The sequence below is a fragment of the Arachis stenosperma genome, chromosome 5 (assembly GCF_014773155.1).
Source record: "Arachis stenosperma cultivar V10309 chromosome 5, arast.V10309.gnm1.PFL2, whole genome shotgun sequence".
Taxonomy (NCBI): domain Eukaryota; kingdom Viridiplantae; phylum Streptophyta; class Magnoliopsida; order Fabales; family Fabaceae; genus Arachis; species Arachis stenosperma.
The window spans coordinates 91250508-91273125 of record NC_080381.1 but is presented as its reverse complement, the minus strand read 5'-3'; the positions used below and the strand labels follow the sequence as shown (position 1 = coordinate 91273125).

General features: G+C 36.2%; 1 long non-coding RNA gene across 1 annotated transcript; it reads right to left on the bottom strand.

Annotated features, from left to right (window-relative positions):
• Nucleotides 1-2475: 2475 nt before the first annotated feature.
• LOC130979135 (uncharacterized) lies at nucleotides 2476-6450 on the bottom strand. Its single transcript, XR_009086524.1, has 3 exons — nucleotides 5906-6450; nucleotides 5607-5803; nucleotides 2476-2670 (listed from the first exon to the last, which is right to left on the bottom strand). It is a non-coding gene; the product is annotated as an uncharacterized LOC130979135 (long non-coding RNA).
• Between the last annotated feature and the right edge of the window lie 16168 nt (nucleotides 6451-22618).

Genomic DNA, 22618 nt, shown 5'->3' with positions numbered 1-22618 from the left:
ATAGTTTAAACTCAATACCAATTATTCAAATTAAATGATATAACCTTTTAGTATTTTTCTATCACCGAAACTTTAATTTCAATTTACAAAATATCTAATTATAATAAAATTACTTAAACTTTAAGTATTTATAAAAATCCATTTAATCATTCCTAATAAATAAATCTCCTAGAGCTCAAAGTAATAAAATAAACCATAATTTATTCATAATAGAAATTACTTAAATTAAATTATATAATACTTCCATCACTAAATTTTATTTCCAAAACATATGAAATAACCAATTATAAAAATTACATAAGAATATTGATTAACTTAAACTCCAAATATCAATAAAACTAATTTAATTACTCTTAATTGATTAATTTATAAAATAAGATATCAAATTAATAAAATAAATAGTAACCTTTTCAGAATAAAAGTTACTTGAATTAAATTATACAATCCTTTCTAATTTTTCAATTACTAAAATTATACAAAATATTCCATTATAGAAAATTACTTAAGAATCTTATTTGATTTAAAACGAAATTATCTCTGAATCTATTTAATTATCTCTAATAAAATAATTTCTAAAATTATAAAGTTTAAACTCAATAAGGTAAAATCACAATTTATTTATATTTAGATTTTTTCAAAAATGCGGGATGTTACATTCTATCCAACTTACAAAAATTTTCGCCCTCGAAAATTGATATAAAATGAAGAAAAGATTTATATTCACATCCCCTTTTGAATATTTTAAAGGCTCCAAGAAAATCATATCACGTAAACATAGAAGAAAATATACTAGGTAATGCTAGAGTTGATAAAATAACTTAACATAAGAAAAATTTTAAAATCCAAAATCAAATAGGCACATATTCGTTCACAACTTTTAACAAAGCATGATTACTTCCTCTCGTCGCCTCAAAACTCCATAACTCCTTATAACTTCATAGACTAACCAGATTCACTTTCCGTACGCACAAATCGTGTCCCTAAGAACTAGCGCATATAAGGAATTACGAAACATGAGAAGAGAAAGACAAACGGCACGAAAGGTTTATGCGAGAAATTGGAAGAATACTCAAGTTCTCAGTTGAACAAGATGGTATTTCGCCAGGATTTGAAGGAATACGTGAAATCATCAACAAACAAGGATATATAAACAATGAAATGGAGCATAAAGGGAATTAATTCAAGGCTTAGGAAGAAATTTTGTATCGAACAGTTTCAATATGAACATCATAGGAAAAATAGTACAACAATTTTGAACAACTTCAATTTGAAATAGAAGGAATTAGTTTATCTTTTTCAAAAGAATATATATAAATCTAACATTCTTCAATGTACTAAACTTCGTATAAACAATATGTTATACTGATTTAATTTCAAATCAAAACATATCATGCATGGTTTGTAAACTAAAGCTTGGAAGATACTTATGTGCATAGCTATAGAATTATAGTAAAGATGGCAGAAAATCAACTTCTATTTAAAGAATAAATTCTGAAATAAAATTTTCTATAAATCAATAGAAGATAAGTGGTATGTCACAGATAAACAAGTTTAAACTACTTAAAGAAGCTTCAGAGTTTATGTAAGAAAGTCTAAACTGAATTAAAAACAATCCCATCAAAATTTAAGCAAGGGTTGTGGATACAGTCAAGTAAGAAAAGATTTGAATTGAAATTTTTCTCAAAGAAAATCTGAAATAAATACTCATAAAGGAAATTACAAGAAATGGTATGTTACACTGAAATGAATCCAAGTTCAGGACACGGAGCATAGAATTTGTAAGGTGAGAATAAATGTTTCAAAAGATTCAAGCAACAACCAGATACAGAATCAAGCAAGGACATGCACGAATGATAATACAAGGTTAGCAAGAAAGAGATCAGAAACTAGAAATTCCAATACAAATAGTAGAGAAAGAGATAACACTAGGCACGAATAGAGAGCATACGTCGAAACGGAACTATTTTCTAGAATTTAGTTTCTAACGTCCCCAAAACCTCGTAATTCGCGTTAACCTATCACTTCTATTTCGCCTATGATAACCCATTAGTATTTCCATATACATAAATCATTAGTATTAAGTTGGCCAAACTTGATACCATGAGGTATGCAATGGTAAACTAATAGCGTTAATCACTAGACAGCCATGCATATAAAACATAAAATCTTGTCATCAGAACAAGTTAGAAAGCATGACAGACACTCAGAGTATGCAATGAAGCATAGTCAGTCCACTCCCAAGGCTCTACAGGAAGGACTGCTCTGATACCATATTGTAACATCCCTTCTAGCAAAATACCTTGCTTAAGTCAGGGTATTTCTACTAGAAAGAACGTTACGTGACCTTTTCTAATATTAACTACTTAATTACTGAGCCTTTATATCGAGTTCGCATTTTAGTTTTAAGAAAATTCCGGAAAATTTTGTTTTTATTCATTAAAGACATGTATCAAGGATAAACATTGCAAATAATAATAACAATCACAGAGGTATTATTATTAGTAATTCTTATACATAGGAAGTCATATAAACCCAAATACAATACCTATCCCTCTGATAAAATAAAACTTCAAAGGACAAGAGCGAGGGGACTCTATGAAAGCAATTAAAACCATAAAGGAAGCCTACTAATCGCTCGCAGCTTCAAATCACATCTTCAAACCTGTGTCACTGAAAGGGTGGAAAATTTGGGGGTGAGAACCAAACCACATGTTCTCAGTAGAGGTCGAGAATACCGTGAAAGTAAAGAATAAAGCGCAAATAGTTAATTTCATTCAGATACATCTAAAAGAAAATTAACCTTCTTTAAAAGTATTAGTTAATTATTCAAAATGCCAGACCCATATTTTCTTTATAAAACTCTTAAAAGTTTCCTAAACTGTATGAATGACCAACCTGTTCCAAGCATAGGTTCATTAAGTCTATGCTGAACCAGTTTGATTTTTCATACTTTACTAGACCTTAACATAAAAGAAGTTACCTACACGGTATAAATGATCATCCTGCTCCGAGCATAGGTTCATTAAGTCTATGCTGAACCAGTCAGATACTTTATACAAAACTAGACCTCAAGCTTACCAGTCACGGCCTCAGGCCCAAACAGCTCAATCAACATCCAATCACTACATTCCAAGCAATCAGTTACAAACACAGGTAATGAGGTTCAAACACAATCAAGAGCATTTATATCAAGTATAGCAATTAGCAGTTACACAGGATTATTCATTTAGGCAAGCCAATTACAATATCCACACCCAAACAATATCACATAGATGCATATGATGAATGTCTAGTCCTAGTGCAGGCCATGAGCTCATGTGTCGGTTGGCTGCCCGCAATCCCGACATTTATCCGGTCACGAGTAATCCCGATTTCCCGAATACGATTTTCCGTTCCTAAATAAATGCGCATATAATAATAGCCGCTCATTTGAGACAGCCTCTGCTTACTGCAGGAAAATATATATATATATATACTCTGCTCTGCTCTGGGGAAGCGGAAAATGGCTGTAGGTAACTTAGTTTCCCTACAGAAACTCTGGGTTGCATCAAGCAACTAATATATATTAAATATAGCTCTGGGTTGCATCAAGCAACTAATATATATTAAATATAGCTCTGGGTTGCATCAAGCAACTAATATATATATATATATATATATATATATATAGCTCTGGGTTGCATCTAGCAACTAAAATATATACATAAATATCTCTTTATTATATTACTCTTCTCTTTCTTTCTCTTTACTCTGTTCTAGTTTCTCTTTCCTCTGTATCTCTTTACTTTCTTTGAATACTCAACGATCTCGTATACCAAATAATCTCTTCTTAAAAGAATCATTGAAGTTTCTATCATTAAATAAGCCTTAAATATTTATTTTGATTAAGTCCTTATACTTTTATAAAAATTCGGACATAACCTCCTCTGAAAATAGGACTTAACCACCCTTACGGGTTCAAACCAAACAATTCACTTTATTCTTTTCAACCTTTCCAGCATCACATCAAGTCAGAATCAAGCAAAATTCCACATTGAATCAGCCATATAGCACTAAGGTTCATCTTTAGTTTTATAAACTCATAACTGTCACTAGGACATCCTCAACACTCTATCTTCTTTTCTGTTTTTAATATAGCAAATGAACTCGGAATTGCGCAAACTTTATGTCCAGGCGTTCGTCTTGAAATAAGCTTTCTAACAAACCAAAGATCATAATTTTCTGGTTTCTCTAGCCTTAGGAATAAAGGAAAAACCGAGACTGCTCTGCAGTGCGTAAAACCAGAAAAACAGCAGCAGCATGTGACATTCAAAATTCAATTTAAAATCCACGTTAAATCCAATGACTTTGAAAATTAATACAGTTCAACTTCACTCATCCAAGTTTCTTTTGCAATTGGTTTCAGGTCAATCTCATTTTTAATGAAGAAGTTATATAACCTAGAAGTTGACTAATTTGCTGCAGAATTCTGCTTTAAAAGTTAATGAACTTATCTTCTTCCAAGTCCCATAACTTACTCATTAAAACATGGATAGCCCTGAAATTTAAGTCACATATGCTAAACATACTTAATTTTCACCTCCAATTGGTTGCATCTCAATATCTATCCAGGATCAAAAATTATAAATTCTCAAAGTTACTGATTTAAGAAAACAGAATCTGGTTTTTTCTGCATAATGCGTGATCTTTCAAAAATTCATATCTTTAAAACTACGAGTCCAATTGTTCTGAAATTTTATGGCATTAAAATAGTAGGAATAAAATTTCATTTAAAATTGGTTTCGCTTCAAAATTCAATTCAGAACATTCATAGCAGAGCTAACAAGTTACCACTGTTCCAACAATTCTGCAGTAAAAATCAGATCCCACAACCATTATTCAAAAATTCACCATAAATCTTATATTTAATGAAAAGGTCTCAAACTCTCCAATTCAGTCCAAGTTATTCCCAAGTTTAACCAGGACTTGGTTCAACGCAATTCCGATCATCACAGACTTAGTTACAGTCTTTCAAAGTTACTGTTTTCACTTAAAGGTAATGCAGAAATTCAGTTTTTAAGGCTTAACTTTGAAAAAAAATCATAACTAAATCTTCAGTTAATACAAAACCTTCAAATTTAAATCCTAACAACTACACTTGTTAAAGTTTACTCAGATTTTAATCTCATACCATTCCGATCACTAGCAAATTACTAGGCCGTCATCAAAGTAACCATTCTATTTTAAAAACCAGATTCTTAATAATAGTTCAGTCTTTTAGGCCCTAATTCTTCAACAATTCTCAATCCAGTATCAAATATATCGAATGGCTATCTTAGTCTCAACCATTTATACATAATCAGTCAAAACCACAATCCTCTACTAATCTCAAGTCACTTTCACAGCCATAGCAATATACCAAACAACCATTTCAACAACCAACAATCAATAATTCAATCATCTACCATACCTAATTACAATCAATTCTACCACAGCACCAAGCACAATTGCAATCACAATCCAACATTCATGTAATCAATTAATTACTCACAGCTATTAATACTATTTGCAGTTATTCAGTAAACCTTGTTGGCATTCCTAAATTAAAATCATTTTAAACCCCCTACCTCAATGTCGAAACTCGTAAGATTAAACGCTGTGAGCGGCTTTTCCTTCTTACTCACAGCAGTGGCAATTCCCACGCAAATCCAAATCTGGCACTGTCTCTAATCATGCTCGCAACGGCGACAATTCCACAACAGTAATGATAGTTACAGCGAAACAAGGAATTCAAATTGGATGGGAATAAAGAACAATTACAGCCCTGGGGATTTCAAGACAAGACATATACCAGAATCAATTCAGAACCAGCATGGCAATGATAATAAAACGTGTAAATGGGTCTTATTTAAGAAAAAGGTCGAACCAGAGTCAAAGTGGCAGTTTCAGTCTCAACACAGCAAATTCAGCAGCGGCAGAGTAACTAACTGGCTGTGTGACAAGTGGGTGGTGGCTCCAGGCAGAATCGATGACAACGATAGGGCCTTGGCCTTCAGCGGCAACGACAACAACGCTTGGTGATAGCAGCAGCGACAGAGGCCCAGCGTCACCCTTCACCTCGCGGTTTCTCCCCCTCTGTTCGAACTTTATGCTTCCAGCCGCGACAACGATGGTGACGGGGTGGCAGCAACAGCTGCGCGGCGACGGAGTGGCGGCACTGTCCTTCGCGCACGAGCTCTCCTTCTCCTCGCGTTTGTCCTCTCCCTTGCAAGCGTTCTCTTTCTGTCCTCTGGCTCTGGCGATAGCGACGGTAACCGGCGCATGGAGCAGCACGGCGCAGCGATCCTCCTGCCTCTCTTCTTCTTCTGTTCCCTCACCCTCTCCCTCTGTTCTTCGTTTCCTTCTTTCTTCCCTTCTGTTTCCCCCTCAAGCTCCCCGTTCCCTTTCTTTCCCTTTCTGATTGTAGATTTAGGGATTTAGTATACAAATTAGGGATTTATGGTATTAGGATTAAAATTAAGATTTTATAAAAGAATATGGATAGATATGAATAGATATTTTGATAAAATTGAAGAGTAGAGTAATTTTAAAATCAAATATACTCTCTTAAAAATATATAAGAACATTATTTATCAACATATTGCTAAGTTCAATTAATTATTTGTAGTGTAAATTATAAAATAAGCATATTAATCACATTTTTATAAAATATAGTTTAAACTCAATACCAATTATTCAAATTAAATGATATAACTTTTTAGTATTTTTCTATCACCGAAACTTTAATTTCAATTTACAAAATATCTAATTATAATAAAATTACTTAAACTTTAAGTATTTATAAAAATCTATTTAATTATTCCTAATAAATAAATCTCTTAGAGCTCAAAGTAATAAAATAAACCATAATTTATTCATAATAGAAATTACTTAAATTAAATTATATAATACTTCCATCACTAAATTTTATTTCCAAAACATATGAAATAACCAATTATAAAAATTACATAAGAATATTGATTAACTTAAACTCCAAATATCAATAAAACTAATTTAATTACTCTTAATTGATTAATTTATAAAATAAGATATCAAATTAATAAAATAAATAGTAACATTTTCAGAATAAAAGTTACTTGAATTAAATTATACAATCCTTTCTAATTTTTCAATTACTAAAATTATACAAAATATTCCATTATAGAAAATTACTTAAGAATCTTATTTGATTTAAAACGAAATTATCTCTGAATCTATTTAATTATCTCTAATAAAATAATTTCTAAAATTATAAAGTTTAAACTCAATAAGGTAAAATCACAATTTATTTATATTTAGATTTTTTCAAAAATGCGGGATGTTACATTTAACGCCCAAATGTTGGCCAATTTGGGCGTTTAACTCCCAGCCAGGTACCCTGGCTGGCGTTAAACGCCAGAAACCCCTTCATCACTGGCGTTTTGCTAAACGCCCAGGATGCTGCACACCTGGCGTTAAACACCCAGAATGGTGCCCATTCTGGCGTTTAACGCCCAAAATGGCACCTTCACTGGCGTTAAACGCCCAGAATGGTGCCCATTCTGGCGTTTAACGCCCAAAGTACCCCTTACTGGCGTTTTTTTGCCAGCAAGCTCCTTTTCTCTGCTTTTTGCACTGAATCCTTCTGTAACTCTGTGAATTCCTTCAATTTTGATAATTGCCCTTTGAGAATATGCATCAAACTTTGATTAAACAAAACAGATAACTTTCTAATGACTGGGTTGCCTCCCAACAAGCGCTTCTTTATTGTCTTTAGCTGGACTTTCACTGAGAATCATTCAAGCCTCAGTTTTGAGCATTCTTGCTCAAAATTGCTTTCAAGATAATGCTTGATCCTCTGTCCATTAACAATGAACTTTTTGTCAGAATCAGTATCCTGAAGCTCAACATATCCATATGGTGAAACTCCTTAATCACATACGGACCCCTCCACCGGGATTTAAGTTTTTCTGGGAACAGTCTGAGCCTAGAGTTGAAGAACAGAACTTTTTGTCCTGGCTCAAAGACTCTGGATGACAACTTCTTGTCATGCCACTTCTTTGCCTTTTCCTTATAAATTTTTGCATTTTCAAAGGCATTGAGTCTAAATTCATCTAGCTCATTTAGCTGGAGTAATCTTTTTTCACCAGCTAACTTAGCATCCAGGTTTAGGAATCTGGTTGCCCAGTAGGCTTTATGTTCCAGTTCCACGGGCAGATGACAGGCCTTGCCATACACAAGTTGGTATGGAGAGGTTCCTATCGGAGTCTTGAATGCTGTTCTGTATGCCCACAGAGCATCATCCAAGCTCTTCGCCCAATCCTTTCTACGGGCAATTACAGTCCGTTCTAGGTTTCTTTTTAGCTCTCTGTTAGAGACTTTAGCTTGCCTATTTGTCTGTGGATGATACGGAGTTGCTACTTTGTGGCTAATTCCATATCGGACAATAGCAGAGTATAGCTGTTTGTTACAGAAATGAGTGCCTCCATCACTGATTAGGACTCTTGGAACACCAAATCTGCTGAAGATGTGTTTCTGGAGGAATTTCAGCACGGTCTTAGTATCATTAGTGGGTGTAGCAATTGCTTCTACCCATTTAGATACATAGTCCACTGCCACCAGAATGTAAGTGTTTGAGTATGATGGTGGGAATGGACCCATGAAGTCAATACCCCATACATCAAACAATTCAATCTCTAAGATCCCTTGTTGAGGCATGGCGTATCCATGAGGCAAGTTACCAGCTCTTTGGCAACTGTCACAGTTACGCACAAACTCTCAGGCATCTCTATAGAGAGTAGGCCAGTAGAAGCCACACTGGAGGACCTTAGTGGCTGTTCGCTCACTTCCGAAATGTCCCCCATACTGTGATCCATGGCAGTGCCATAGGATCCTTTGTGCTTCCTCTCTGGGTACACATCTGCGGATCATTCCGTCTGCACATCTCTTAAAGAGATATGGCTCATCGCATAGGTAGTACTTGGCATCTGAAATTAATTTCTTTCTTTGCACCCTGTTGTACTCCTGGGGTATGAACCTCACAGCTTTGTAATTTGCAATATCTGCAAACCATGGAGCTTCCTGAATGGCAAAAAGTTGCTCATCTGGGAAGGTCTCGGAGATCTCAGTAGAAGGGAGGGACGCCCCAGCTATTGGCTCTATTCGGGACAGATGATCAGCTACTTGGTTCTCTGTCCCTTTTCTGTCTCTTATTTCTATATCAAACTCTTGCAAAAGCAACACCCATCTTACGAGCCTGGGTTTTGAATCATGCTTTGTGAGTAAGTACTTAAGAGCAGCATGGTCAGTGTATACAATCACCTTTGGTCCTACTAGATAGGATCTAAACTTGTCAATGGCATAGACCACTGTAAGTAACTCTTTTTCTGTGGTTGTGTAATTCTTCTGTGCATCATTTAGAACACAGCTGGCATAATAAATGACGTGCAGAAGCTTGTTATGCCTCTGTCCCAACACTGCACCAATGGCATGGTCACTGGCATCACACATTAGTTCGAATGGCAATGTCCAGTCTGGTGCAGAGATGACTGGTGCTGTGACCAGCTTGACTTTCAGGGTCTCAAATGCCTGCAGACACTGTGTGTCAAACACAAATGGTGTGTGATGGTGTTTTTGCGGAAAAACGAATTTCCAAAACACAAATCCAACCGGCAAGTGTACCGGGTCGCATCAAGTAGTAATAACTCACAAGAGTGAGGTCAATCCCACAGGGATTGATGGATCAAGCAACTTTAGTGGGTGATTAGTTTAGTCAAGCTAACATTGAGTAAATTGTGTGAAGTGTAGCCAACAGAAAGTAAATGGCAGAAATCTTAAAGATGCAGAAAGTAAATTGGGCAGAAAACTTAAAGAGCAAGAAAGTAAAAGAGCTGAAACTTAAATTGCAAGAAAATTAAATTGCAGTGAATATAAAGGGGGTTGGGTGCAGGGAATTTAAAATCCAACAAGAAAATGTAAAGAGCAATCAAGCAGAGAAGTAAAAGATGAAATAAGTGCAGCAGATTTAAACAGAAATGGAAAATTGCTTGAAGAAGCAACGCAGAATGTAACTCAGCTTGATTTTGAAATTTAAAGAGACAAGATCTCAGGGAATCAATGAGACTAGAAAATAAGTCTAGATCTCACTCCCTTCCTTGATTCAACAGCAAACAGATTGAAGAAGAAATAGAGATGGAAGCAGTAAAGAGAGCCTTGATTTAAATCAAAATTCCTTGAATTATGCAGAAGAACAAAGCATGGATTTCAGATCAAAGATTGGAACAGAATTCCTCCAACCTCAATTCAAAATTTCAAAACAAGAGAAAGACTAAAGAGAGAGCTCTCTAATGGAGCAAGCCTCTTTTCTATTTCTAATCCAGCTCCCCCTTTTTGAAAATGAGAGTGATGCCTTTATATAGGCTTTTTACAAAATGAAAATAAAATGAAATTGAAACAAATTACATTAAAAATAAAAATCCTAATCTAATTGATCCATGTGCCTTTGAGTCATGATGTGGGCTTTGCTTGCTTTGGATTTGAGGAGAAATGGGTTTGGTTGGCTTTGATTCAATTTGGTGAGGAATTGAATTAAATTGAATTTTGACCCATATGTTGCTCCCAGGAGGCTGCCCTGCCCTTGTGGAGGGCAGGGCAGAATTTGATGCATGCGGCCTTGGTGCGAGCGTGGCGTGGGAGCTTGGTGCGCAGGATGCTGCCCTGCCCTCGCGAAGGGCAGGGCAGAATTTTCTGGTGCGCCATTTTGGTGCCTGTGTGCGCTGCTGGTGCTGCCGAATGATGCCCTTGGTGCGCCAGGTTGGTGCGCTGGCCGTGCCACAACAAAATGCTGCCCTGCCCTCGCAGAGGGCAGGGCAATGTTTCCAACTTGAAGCCCCGTGTTCGAAACTTGGCCGATGCACACGCTACCCATTTTCCTTGGCTTTCTTGGCACCATAATGAGACCTAGTTCCTTGCTTCCTTATTGTGCCGTGTTCGATTTCTTGGCCTAAGCCTCCAAGGTGTGCTCCAACTTCAAAGTATGCTCCAAAGCTCTTTTTTTCCTCTTTTTTTGTGCTTCTTTGCTTCTTTTTCTTCTTATTTCCTTCAAGATTTATAAAATTAAAAGGTCAAGGAAATCTTCCAATTAAGCACAAAAGAATGAAATATTTAAGCACTAATCATCAATTTCTTGTATGAAAAAGCATAGAAAAATAGGTATATGATGACATGTCATCACAACACCAAACTTAAACCTTGCTTGTCCCCAAGCAAGAAAAGAATCATGCAATAAAGATTGACAATCCAAGGTAAGAAGAATAGCAACTCAATGTTCATGGTAAGCTAGTTTTCTAAGCATGCTTCAATCACAAAAGAAATGTAAATGATTGATGCTTCTATCTAGCTCATTTTATGAAATCTTTTCCTTATAATTCTTCCTTGAAACGAGCTTTTGATTTTTTTTTTTAAGCTTCTCCTTTTGGGTGCTTTGCCCCATGAGTTAATAACAAAGCTACGACTTCTAAATGCTTTGTTTTCAAGTATTACCACTTGATACATAAGCACCACAAGCATTTAATTAGAGGACTTCATTAAGCTCATTTTTCTTTTCTTTTCTTGACTCTCTAATCATTGATGCTCAGAACCTTGAGCTTTGAGGGAGTGCTTTTGCACTTGAGCCTAGCCTTGACTTCTAAGTGTTTTGTTTTCAAGCATTTGGCTTGATACATAAACACCACAAGCACTTAGCAAATAAATTGCCATTGGTACTCAGAGCCTTCAGCTTTCTCATTCTTTCCCTTTTTCTTTTCTTGCTTTAATTGTATTTGCTTCTTCAAGGTTTTCATGATTTCAAAAGATTTCACAAAATGTACTAGATGAAAAACTTCAATTAAATAAAATCCAATGCAATTGAGCAACAATCAATCATACTAGCTTTCCAATACTTGTATGCACATGCTAAATTCTTCTTTAATTCCTTGTTTGCTTATGATCATGATACTTTACTGCTTTTGAACTCAAAGAATTCAAGTTGGTAGTTATAATGCCACAGCAACATATTACAAATCAAGATTCAAGCTATGCTTTATTCATATACACATGTAAACAGAGAAGATAATAAGACAATCATGCAATTCAAGTGCTGGAAACAAATTAGAAGAAAAGGAACTCAACAACCTTGTAGTCCATCTTCTCTATTGTTGTCCTTTTTCCTCTATTCTTCCTCTTTCCCTTGCCAAACTCAGAATGCTTGCTCATCCTCAAGCAACAATTAGAACAATGGCTATGGGGATAAGATGGATCATGAATGTCTTACACAATGAAAAGTTAGTAGTACATGTGTTCTAAACAAGCAAAATTGAGGATAACAATCAAGGCACGGAGAAACAAAAACACTATGATTGCAAACATAAGATGGTGTGCATGATACATTGCATAAAAAAAAATATAAGTGGCACACCAAACTTAGTGTGACACTTTCACTTGGAATTGATGCAAGTATCTTGTAAGGATTGGAACCAAATTTTGTTGCATAGCAACACCAAACTTAGAATGTAACCATATGCCCATTTATTGAATTTAAACAAAGTAAGGAACGAAAATAAAGCAGAGAAGAAATGTTACCTACGGTTGGGTTACCTCCCAACAAGTGCTCTTTTAGTGTCATTAGCTTGACATGTTGTTATTCACTTTCTTTCTCTTCTTCCAATTGGTTAAGAGGAATGACTTCAAGGGGGGAGAAGTTTCAGCTTTTGTCCCCTTTCTTGGTTTCCTCTCAGCAAGCTTCCTTTTGTAAATGGCTTGATTGACCTTGCTTGCTGGACCAGGGACAGGATTGGTGCTCTTGTTAGTTGCCTTCACTCTTTTGGATTTAATACTTGGTGATTGTGTGATTGTTGGAGTGATTTCTTCATTAGGAGCCTCTTGCATTAGTGGTTTCATGAGCTCTTCCTCTATGTACTTTTCTGCTTCAGTTGAGTGTGACTTCTCTTGAGTGTCTTCCTCCCTTTCTTCTTCATGATTTTCCATTAATGCCTCTGGGAGGGAATCTTTATGTTTCATTGTCACCTCAAGTAGCTTTTGTGATTGTAAAATCCTTGGCTCATGTCCCTCATCCTTTATTGCAATTTTACTTGCAACAGAGACCTTTTGTTCTTATTTTTCCACTTCCTCACTCACTAATTGGTCTTCATCCTCACTGTTTGATGGTTCTAAGTTCCCCCTTGTTTGCTCTAAGGGCCCATTCATCTTCTTGAGGATGATTTCTTTCCAGGATTGGGGTTGTGTGTATCTTTCCACGAGTTTTCTATGTATTTCAGTGGCTTGAAGGTAATCCTCATCTGCTGGTTCAAGAGATGAAGGTAGAGAGTAATTTTGGTGACATGGATGTGTTGTGGTGAAGTTGTGTTGAGGGGTGTGGAATGAGTTGTGTGATTGATGGGATGACTTGTATGGATTTTGGAGGAAACTTTGTGTTGAGGCATAATCAAGTGATGAAGAATTTTCAAATGAGAAACCGGGACGTGAGGTCGGACATTCTCTCATGTGACTTGACTGCTCAGAATTTGCAGTTTCTTGGTAATACTCCCAGCCACCATTAGAATAATGACTTGTATCATTTTGTGGTGGAGGAAAATATCCCATATGATTTTCTTTCTCATCTTGTGTTTCTGAAGCATTTCTCCATGGATTAGAGTGCTCAGAATCTTTGATTTCTTGGTGATATTCCCAACCACTATTAGAGATTGGTGATGGTGGGTGATATCCCATAAAATTTTGTTTGACCATAAGATGAGTTGAACTCCATTTGTATTTTGTAAACATCAATGAAATTTGAAATTCATGTCACAGAGAAAGAATTTCTTAGTGAGGCAATAACTCAAACACCTTGCTATCAATTTAAAACAGAGAACAAAAATAAAAAAATGCTTGATCTAGACTTCTCACCCACTTAATCAATGTTGATTTAATCAATCCCCGGCAACGGCGCCAAAAACTTGATGGTGTTTTTGCGGAAAAACGAATTTCCAAAACACAAATCCAACCGGCAAGTGTACCGGGTCGCATCAAGTAGTAATAACTCACAAGAGTGAGGTCGATCCCACAGGGATTGATGGATCAAGCAACTTTAGTGGATGATTAGTTTAGTCAAGCTAACATTGAGTAAATTGTGTGAAGTGTAGCCAACAGAAAGTAAATGGCAGAAATCTTAAAGATGCAGAAAGTAAGTTGGGCAGAAAACTTAAAGAGCAAGAAAGTAAAAGAGCTGAAACTTAAATTGCAAGAAAATTAAATTGCAGTAAATATAAAGGGGGTTGGGTGCAGGGAATTTAAAATCCAACAAGAAAATGTAAAGAGCAATCAAGCAGAGAAGTAAAAGATGAAATAAGTGCAGCAGATTTAAACAGAAATGGAAAATTGCTTGAAGAAGCAACGCAGAATGTAACTCAGCTTGATTTTGAAATTTAAAGAGACAAGATCTCAGGGAATCAATGAGACTAGAAAACAAGTCTAGATCTCACTCCCTTCCTTGATTCAACAGCAAACAGATTGAAGAAGAAATAGAGATGGAAGCAGTAAAAAGAGCCTTGATTTAAATCAAAATTCCTTGAATTATGCAGAAGAACAAAGCATGGATTTCAGATCAAAGATTGGAACAGAATTCCTCCAACCTCAATTCAAAATTTCAAAACAAGAGAAAGACTAAAGAGAGAGCTCTCTAATGGAGCAAGCCTCTTTTCTATTTCTAATCCAGCTCCCCCTTTTTGAAAATGAGAGTGATGCCTTTATATAGGCTTTTTACAAAATGAAAATAAAATGAAATTGAAACAAATTACATTAAAAATAAAAATCCTAATCTAATTGATCCATGTGCCTTTGAGTCATGATGTGGGCTTTGCTTGCTTTGGATTTGAGGAGAAATGGGTTTGGTTGGCTTTGATTCGATTTGGTGAGGAATTGAATTAAATTGAATTTTGACCCATATGTTGCTCCCAAGAGGCTGCCCTGCCCTTGTGGAGGGCAGGGCAGAATTTGATGCATGCGGCCTTGGTGCGAGCGTGGCATGGGAGCTTGGTGCGCAGGATGCTGCCCTGCCCTCGCGAAGGGCAGGGCAGAATTTTCTGGTGCGCCATTTTGGTGCCTGTGTGCGCTGCTGGTGCTGCCGAATGATGCCCTTGGTGCGCCAGGTTGGTGCACTGGCCGTGCCACAACAAAATGCTGCCCTGCCCTCGCAGAGGGTAGGGCAATGTTTCCAACTTGAAGCCCCGTGTTCGAAACTTGGCCGATGCACACGCTACCCATTTTCCTTGGCTTTCTTGGCACCATAATGAGACCTAGTTCCTTGCTTCCTTATTGTGCCGTGTTAGATTCTTGTGGCAAGCAATTGGGGGAGCAATTTTCCTTGATTTTCCATGAAGAGCACGACATTGCCCTGCTCTCCAAGAGGGCAGGGCAGAAAATTGAGCGCTACTTGCTTTGGGGTGAGGCTCCAGCTTCGAGCCTTGGTGGAAGCACATTGGTTTATTTTTGCTTATTTTTTGCACTTAAAGATGCCTTTCGTTCCTGCCTCAATTGTACGCCAAATATGGATTGCTATATATCGTGGAAAGCTCTGAATGTCAGCTTTCCAACGCAATTGGAAGCACATCAATCGGACGTCTGTAGCTCAAGTTATAGCCCTTTGAAGTAGGCATGGTCATGCTGTGAGCGGCCAGATTTTAACTTAGCGAAAATTTGCTCCAACCTCACTTTGTTTCATCATGATTCTGCCCTGCCCTTGGCAAGGGCAGGGCAGTGTGCGTGCTGGTTGTTTTCTTCATTAATTTGGTCATGGGCCACACTTTTAAAAGCGTGGCCTAAGCCTCCATGGTGTGCTCCAACTTCAAAGTATGCTCCAAAGCTCTTTTTTTCCTCTTTTTTTGTGCTTCTTTGCTTCTTTTTCTTCTTATTTCCTACAAGATTTATAAAATTAAAAGGTCAAGGAAATCTTCCAATTAAGCACAAAAGAATGAAATATTTAAGCACTAATCATCAATTTCTTGTATGAAAAAGCATAGAAAAATAGGTATATGATGACATGTCATCACAACACCAAACTTAAACCTTGCTTGTCCCCAAGCAAGAAAAGAATCATGCAATAAAGATTGACAATCCAAGGTAAGAAGAATAGCAACTCAATGTTCATGGTAAGCTAGTTTTCTAAGCATGCTTCAATCACAAAAGAAATGTAAATGATTGATGCTTCTATCTAGCTCATTTTATGAAATCTTTTCCTTATAATTCTTCCTTGAAACGAGCTTTTGATTTTTTTTTTTTTAAGCTTCTCCTTTTGGGTGCTTTGCCCCATGAGTTAATAACAAAGCTACGACTTCTAAATGCTTTGTTTTCAAGTATTACCACTTGATACATAAGCACCACAAGCATTTAATTAGAGGACTTCATTAAGCTCATTTTTCTTTTCTTTTCTTGACTCTCTAATCATTGATGCTCAGAACCTTGAGCTTTGAGGGAGTGCTTTTGCACTTGAGCCTAGCCTTGACTTCTAAGTGTTTTGTTTTCAAGCATTTGGCTTGATACATAAACACCACAAGCACTTAGCAAATAAATTGCCATTGGTACTCAGAGCCTTCAGCTTTCTCATTCTTTCCCTTTTTCTTTTCTTGCTTTAATTGTATTTGCTTCTTCAAGGTTTTCATGATTTCAAAAGATTTCACAAAATGTACTAGATGAAAAACTTCAATTAAATAAAATCCAATGTAATTGAGCAACAATCAATCATACTAGCTTTCCAATACTTGTATGCACATGCTAAATTCTTCTTTAATTCCTTGTTTGTTTATGATCATGATACTTTACTGCTTTTGAACTCAAAGAATTCAAGTTGGTAGTTATAATGCCACAGCAACATATTACAAATCAAGATTCAAGCTATGCTTTATTCATACACACATGTAAACAGAGAAGATAATAAGACAATCATGCAATTCAAGTGCTGGAAACAAATTAGAAGAAAAGGAACTTAACAACCTTGTAGTCCATCTTCTCTATTGTTGTCCTTTTTCCTCTATTCTTCCTCTTTCCCTTGCCAAACTCAGAATGCTTGCTCATCCTCAAGCAACAATTAGAACAATGGCTATGGGGATAAGATGGATCATGAATGTCTTACACAATGAAAAGTTAGTAGTACATGTGTTCTAAACAAGCAAAATTGAGGATAACAATCAAGGCACGGAGAAACAAAAACACTATGATTGTAAACATAAGATGGTGTGCATGATACATTGCATAAAAAAAATATAAGTGGCACACCAAACTTAGTGTGACACTTTCACTTGGAATTGATGCAAGTATCTTGTAAGGATTGGAACCAAATTTTGTTGCATAGCAACACCAAACTTAGAATGTAACCATATGCCCATTTATTGAATTTAAACAAAGTAAGGAACGAAAACAAAGCAGAGAAGAAATGTTACCTACGGTTGGGTTACCTCCCAACAAGTGCTCTTTTAGTGTCATTAGCTTGACATGTTGTTATTCACTTTCTTCCTCTTCTTCCAATTGGTTAAGAGGAATGACTTCAAGGGGGGAGAAGTTTCAGCTTTTGTCCCCTTTCTTGGTTTCCTCTCAGCAAGCTTCATTTTGTAAATGGCTTGATTGACCTTGCTTGCTGGACCAGGGACAGGATTGGTGCTCTTGTTAGTTGCCTTCACTCTTTTGGATTTAATACTTGGTGATTGTGTGATTGTTGGAGTGATTTCTTCATTAGGAGCCTCTTGCATTAGTGGTTTCATGAGCTCTTCCTCTATGTACTTTTCTGCTTCAGTTGAGTGTGACTTCTCTTGAGTGTCTTCCTCCCTTTCTTCTTCATGATTTTCCATTAATGCCTCTGGGAGGGAATCTTTATGTTTCATTGTCACCTCAAGTAGCTTTTGTGATTGTAAAATCCTTGGCTCATGTCCCTCATCCTTTATTGCAATTTTACTTGCAACAGAGACCTTTTGTTCTTATTTTTCCACTTCCTCACTCACTAATTGGTCTTCATCCTCACTGTTTGATGGTTCTAAGTTCCCCCTTGTTTGCTCTAAGGGCCCATTCATCTTCTTGAGGATGATTTCTTTCCAGGATTGGGGTTGTGTGTATCTTTCCATGAGTTTTCTATGTATTTCAGTGGTTTGAAGGTAATCCTCATCTGCTGGTTCAAGAGATGAAGGTAGAGAGTAATTTTGGTGACATGGATGTGTTGTGGTGAAGTTGTGTTGAGGGGTGTGGAATGAGTTGTGTGATTGATGGGATGACTTGTATGGATTTTGGAGGAAACTTTGTGTTGAGGCATAATCAAGTGATGAAGAATTTTCAAATGAGAAACCGGGACGTGAGGTCGGACATTCTCTCATGTGACTTGACTGCTCAGAATTTGCAGTTTCTTGGTAATACTCCCAGCCACCGTTAGAATAATGACTTGTATCATTTTGTGGTGGAGGAAAATATCCCATATGATTTTCTTTCTCATCTTGTGTTTCTGAAGCATTTCTCCATGGATTGGAGTGCTCAGAATCTTTGATTTCTTGGTGATATTCCCAACCACCATTAGAGATTGGTGATGGTGGGTGATTGATGAGCGGATAATTTATACGCTTTTTGGCATTGTTTTTAAGTAGTTTTTAGTAAGTTCAAGCTACTTTTAGGGATGTTTTCCTTAGTTTTTATGTTAAATTCACATTTCTGGACTTTACTATGAGTTTGTGTGTTTTTCTGTGATTTCAGGTAAATTCTGGCTGAAATTGAGGGATTTGAGCAAAACTCTGAAAAAGGCTGACAAAAGGACTGCTGATGCTGTTGGATTCTGACCTCCCTGCACTCGAAATGGATTTTCTGGAGCTACAGAACTCCAATTGGCGCGCTCTTAACGGCGTTGGAAAGTAGACATCCAGAGCTTTCCAGCAATATATAATAGTCCATACTTTATTCGGAAATTGACGACGTAACTTGGCGTTGAACGCCAAGTACATGCTGCTGTCTGGAGTTAAACGCCAGAAAAACGTCATGATCCGGAGTTGAACGCCCAAAACACGTCATAACTCGGAGTTCAACTCCAAGAGAAGCCTCAGCTCGTGGATAGATCAAGCTCAGCCCAAACATACACCAAGTGGGCCCCGGAAGTGGATTTATGCATCAAATACTTACTCATGTAAACCCTAGTAGCTAGTCTAGTATATATAGGACATTTATCTATTGTATTAGACATCTTTTGACAGTTTAATCTCTTTGAATATTCGGTCACTTGATCATGGAGAGGGCTGGCCATTCGGCCATGCCTGAACCTCTTTTACTTATGTATTTTCAACGGTGGAGTTTCTGCACACCATAGATTAAGGGTGTGGAGCTCTGCTGTACCTCAAGTATTAATGCAATTCTATTTTCTTCTATTCAATTCTCTTTTATTCTTATTCCAAGATATTCATTCATACACAAGAACATGATGAATGTGATGAGTTAGATAACCCTCATTATTATTCTCACTTATGAACGCGCGTGATTGACAACCACTTCCGTTCTACATGCAACCAAGCTTGAACGTGTATCTCTTAGATTCCCCAACAGAATCTTCGTGGTATAAGCTAGATAGATGGCGGCATTTATGAGGATCCGGAAAGTCTCACCTTGTCTGTGGTATTCCGAGTAGGATCCTGGGAATCCGGAAAGTCTAACCTTGTCTGTGGTATTCCGAGTAGGATTCCGGTAATGAATGACTGTGACGTGCTTCAAACTTGCAAGTGCTGGGCGTTAGTGACAGACGCAAAAGAATCAAGGGATTCTATTCCAGTAGGCGCGGGAACCAACCAGTGATTAGCCGTACTGTGACAGAGTGCGTGAGCATTAGTTTTCACTGCGAGGATGGGATGTAGCCATCAACCATGGGTGATGCCTCCAGACGATTAGCGTGCGAGTGACAGCCGCATAGGATCATTTTCTCGAGAGGATTGAAAGTAGCCACCGCTGATGGTGAACCCCTATACACAGCTTGCCATGGAAAGGAGTAAGAAGGATTGAGTAGAAGCAGTAGGAGAGCAGGCGTCCTTGAGCCATACAGCATCTCCATCCACTTATCTGAAATTCTCACCAATGAATCGGCATAAGTATTCTATCCCTTTTATTATTTTCTTATTATTAATTTCCGAAATCTTGAACAATTTTAATCTGCCTAACTGAGATTTGCAAGGTGACCATAGCTTGCTTCATACCAACAATCTCTGTGGGATCGACCCTTACTCACGTAAGGTTTATTACTTGGACGACCCAGTACACTTGCTGGTTAGTTGAACGGAGTTGTGAATTTAACCAAGAGCCACAATAGTTTTTGTGTACATACTAAGAGCCAATATTGATGATCACAATTTCGTCCACCAAGTTTTTGGCGCCGTTGCCGGGGATTGTTCGAGTATGGACAACTGACGGTTCATCTTGTTGCTCAGATTAGGTAATTTTCTTTTCAAAAATCTTTTTCAAAATTTTTTTCTTTTATTTTTCGTTTTTCTAAACTTTATTTTCGAAAAAATTAATAAAAATTCAAAAAATTCATAAAATCATAAAAATCAAAAATATTTTGTGTTTCTTGTTTGAGTCTTGAGTCAATTTTTAAGTTTGGTGTCAATTGCATGCTTTAAAAATTTTCTTGCATTTTTCGAAAATCCCATGCATTCATAGCGTTCTTCATGATCTTCAAGTTGTTCTTGATAAGTCCTCTTGTTTGATCTTGATGATTTCTTGTTTTGTGTCTTATGTTATTTTTCATATGCATTTTTTGTTTGTTAGAGTCCATGCATTAAAGATTTCTAAGTTTGGTGTCTTGCATATTTTCTTTGCATCAAAAATTTTTCAAAAATATGTTCTTGATGTTCATCATGATCTTCAAAGTGTTCTTGGTGTTCATCTTGACATTCATGGCATTCTTGCATGCATTCATGATTTTGATCTAAAAATTTCATGCATTGAGTATTTTTGTTGTTTTTCTCTCTCATATTTAAAAAAAATTCAAAAAGCAAAAAAATATCTTTTCCTTATTTCCCTCCAAATTTTCGAAATTTTGGGTTGACTTGGTCAAAAAATTTTCAAAATTAGTTGTTTCTTACAAGTCAAGTCAAAATTTCAAATTTTAAAAATCTTATCTTTTCAAAATCTTTTTCAAAAATCATATCTTTTTCAATTTTTTTTATAATTTTCGAAAATTTCAAAAATATTTTTCAAAATATTTTCAAAATCTTTTTCTTATCTTTACATCTAATTTTCGAAAATTAGCTAACAATTAATGTGATTGGTTCAAAAATTTGAAGTTTGTTACTTTCTTGTTAAGAAAGGTTCAATCTTTAAGTTCTAGAATCTTATCTTGTAGTTTCTTGTTAGTCAAGTCATCTTAAAAATTAAATCTTTTTCAAAATATCTTTTTATTAAAATTTTTATTTTATCTTTTTATCTTATCCTTCTCAAAACTTTATCTTTTTCAAAATTTGATTTCAAAATATCTCATCTAACTTCTTATCTTCTTATCTTTTTAAATTTTGATTTCAAATCTTTTTCAATCAACTAACTAACTTTTTGTTTGTTTCTTATCTTTTTCAAAACCACCTAACTACTTTTCCCTCTCTAATTTTCGAAAATATCTCTCTCTTTTTCAAAAATTCTTTTTAATTAATTAATTGTTTTAAATTTTAATTTCAATTATATTTTATTTTGAATTTTCGAAAATTACTAACCTCTTTTTCAAAATTATTTTCGAAATTTCTCTTCTCTTTTCTTCTTCTATTTAATTATTTAATTACTAACACTTCTCTTCACCTCGCTTCATCCAAAAATCCGAACCTCTTCTTCATTCTTCTACTCCCTTCTTTTTCTACTAACATAAAGGAATCTCTATACTGTGACATAGAGGATTCCTCTTTCTTTTCTTGTTTTCTTCTCTTTCATATGAGCAGGAACAAGGATAAAGGCACTCTTGTTGAAATAGATCCAGAACCTGAAAGGACTCTGAAGAGAAAATTAAGAGAAGCTAAATTACAACAATCCAGAAGAAACCTTCTAGAAATTTTCGAACAAGAGAAAGAGATGGCAGCTGAAAATAATAATAACAATGCAAGGAGAATGCTTGGTGACTTCACTAAGCCAACATCCAAGTTTGATGGAAGAAGCATCTCCATTCCTGCCATTGGAGCCAATAACTTTGAGCTTAAGCCTCAACTAGTTGCTTTAATGCAACAAAACTGCAAGTTTTATGGACTTCCATCTGAAGATCCTTATCAGTTTTTAACTGAATTCTTGCAGATCTGTGAGACTGTAAAGACGAATGGAGTTGATCCTGAAGTCTACAGACTCATGCTTTTCCCTTTTGCTATAAGAGACAGAGCTAGAATATGGTTGGATTCACAACCCAAGGATAGCCTGGACTCATGGGATAAGCTGGTCACTGCCTTCTTGGATAAATTCTTTCCTCCTCAAAAGCTGAGCAAGCTGAGAGTGGATGTTCAAACCTTCAAACAAAAAGATGGTGAATCCCTCTATGAAGCTTGGGAAAGATATAAGCAGCTGACCAAAAGATGTCCATCTGACATGTTCTCAGAATGGACCATATTAG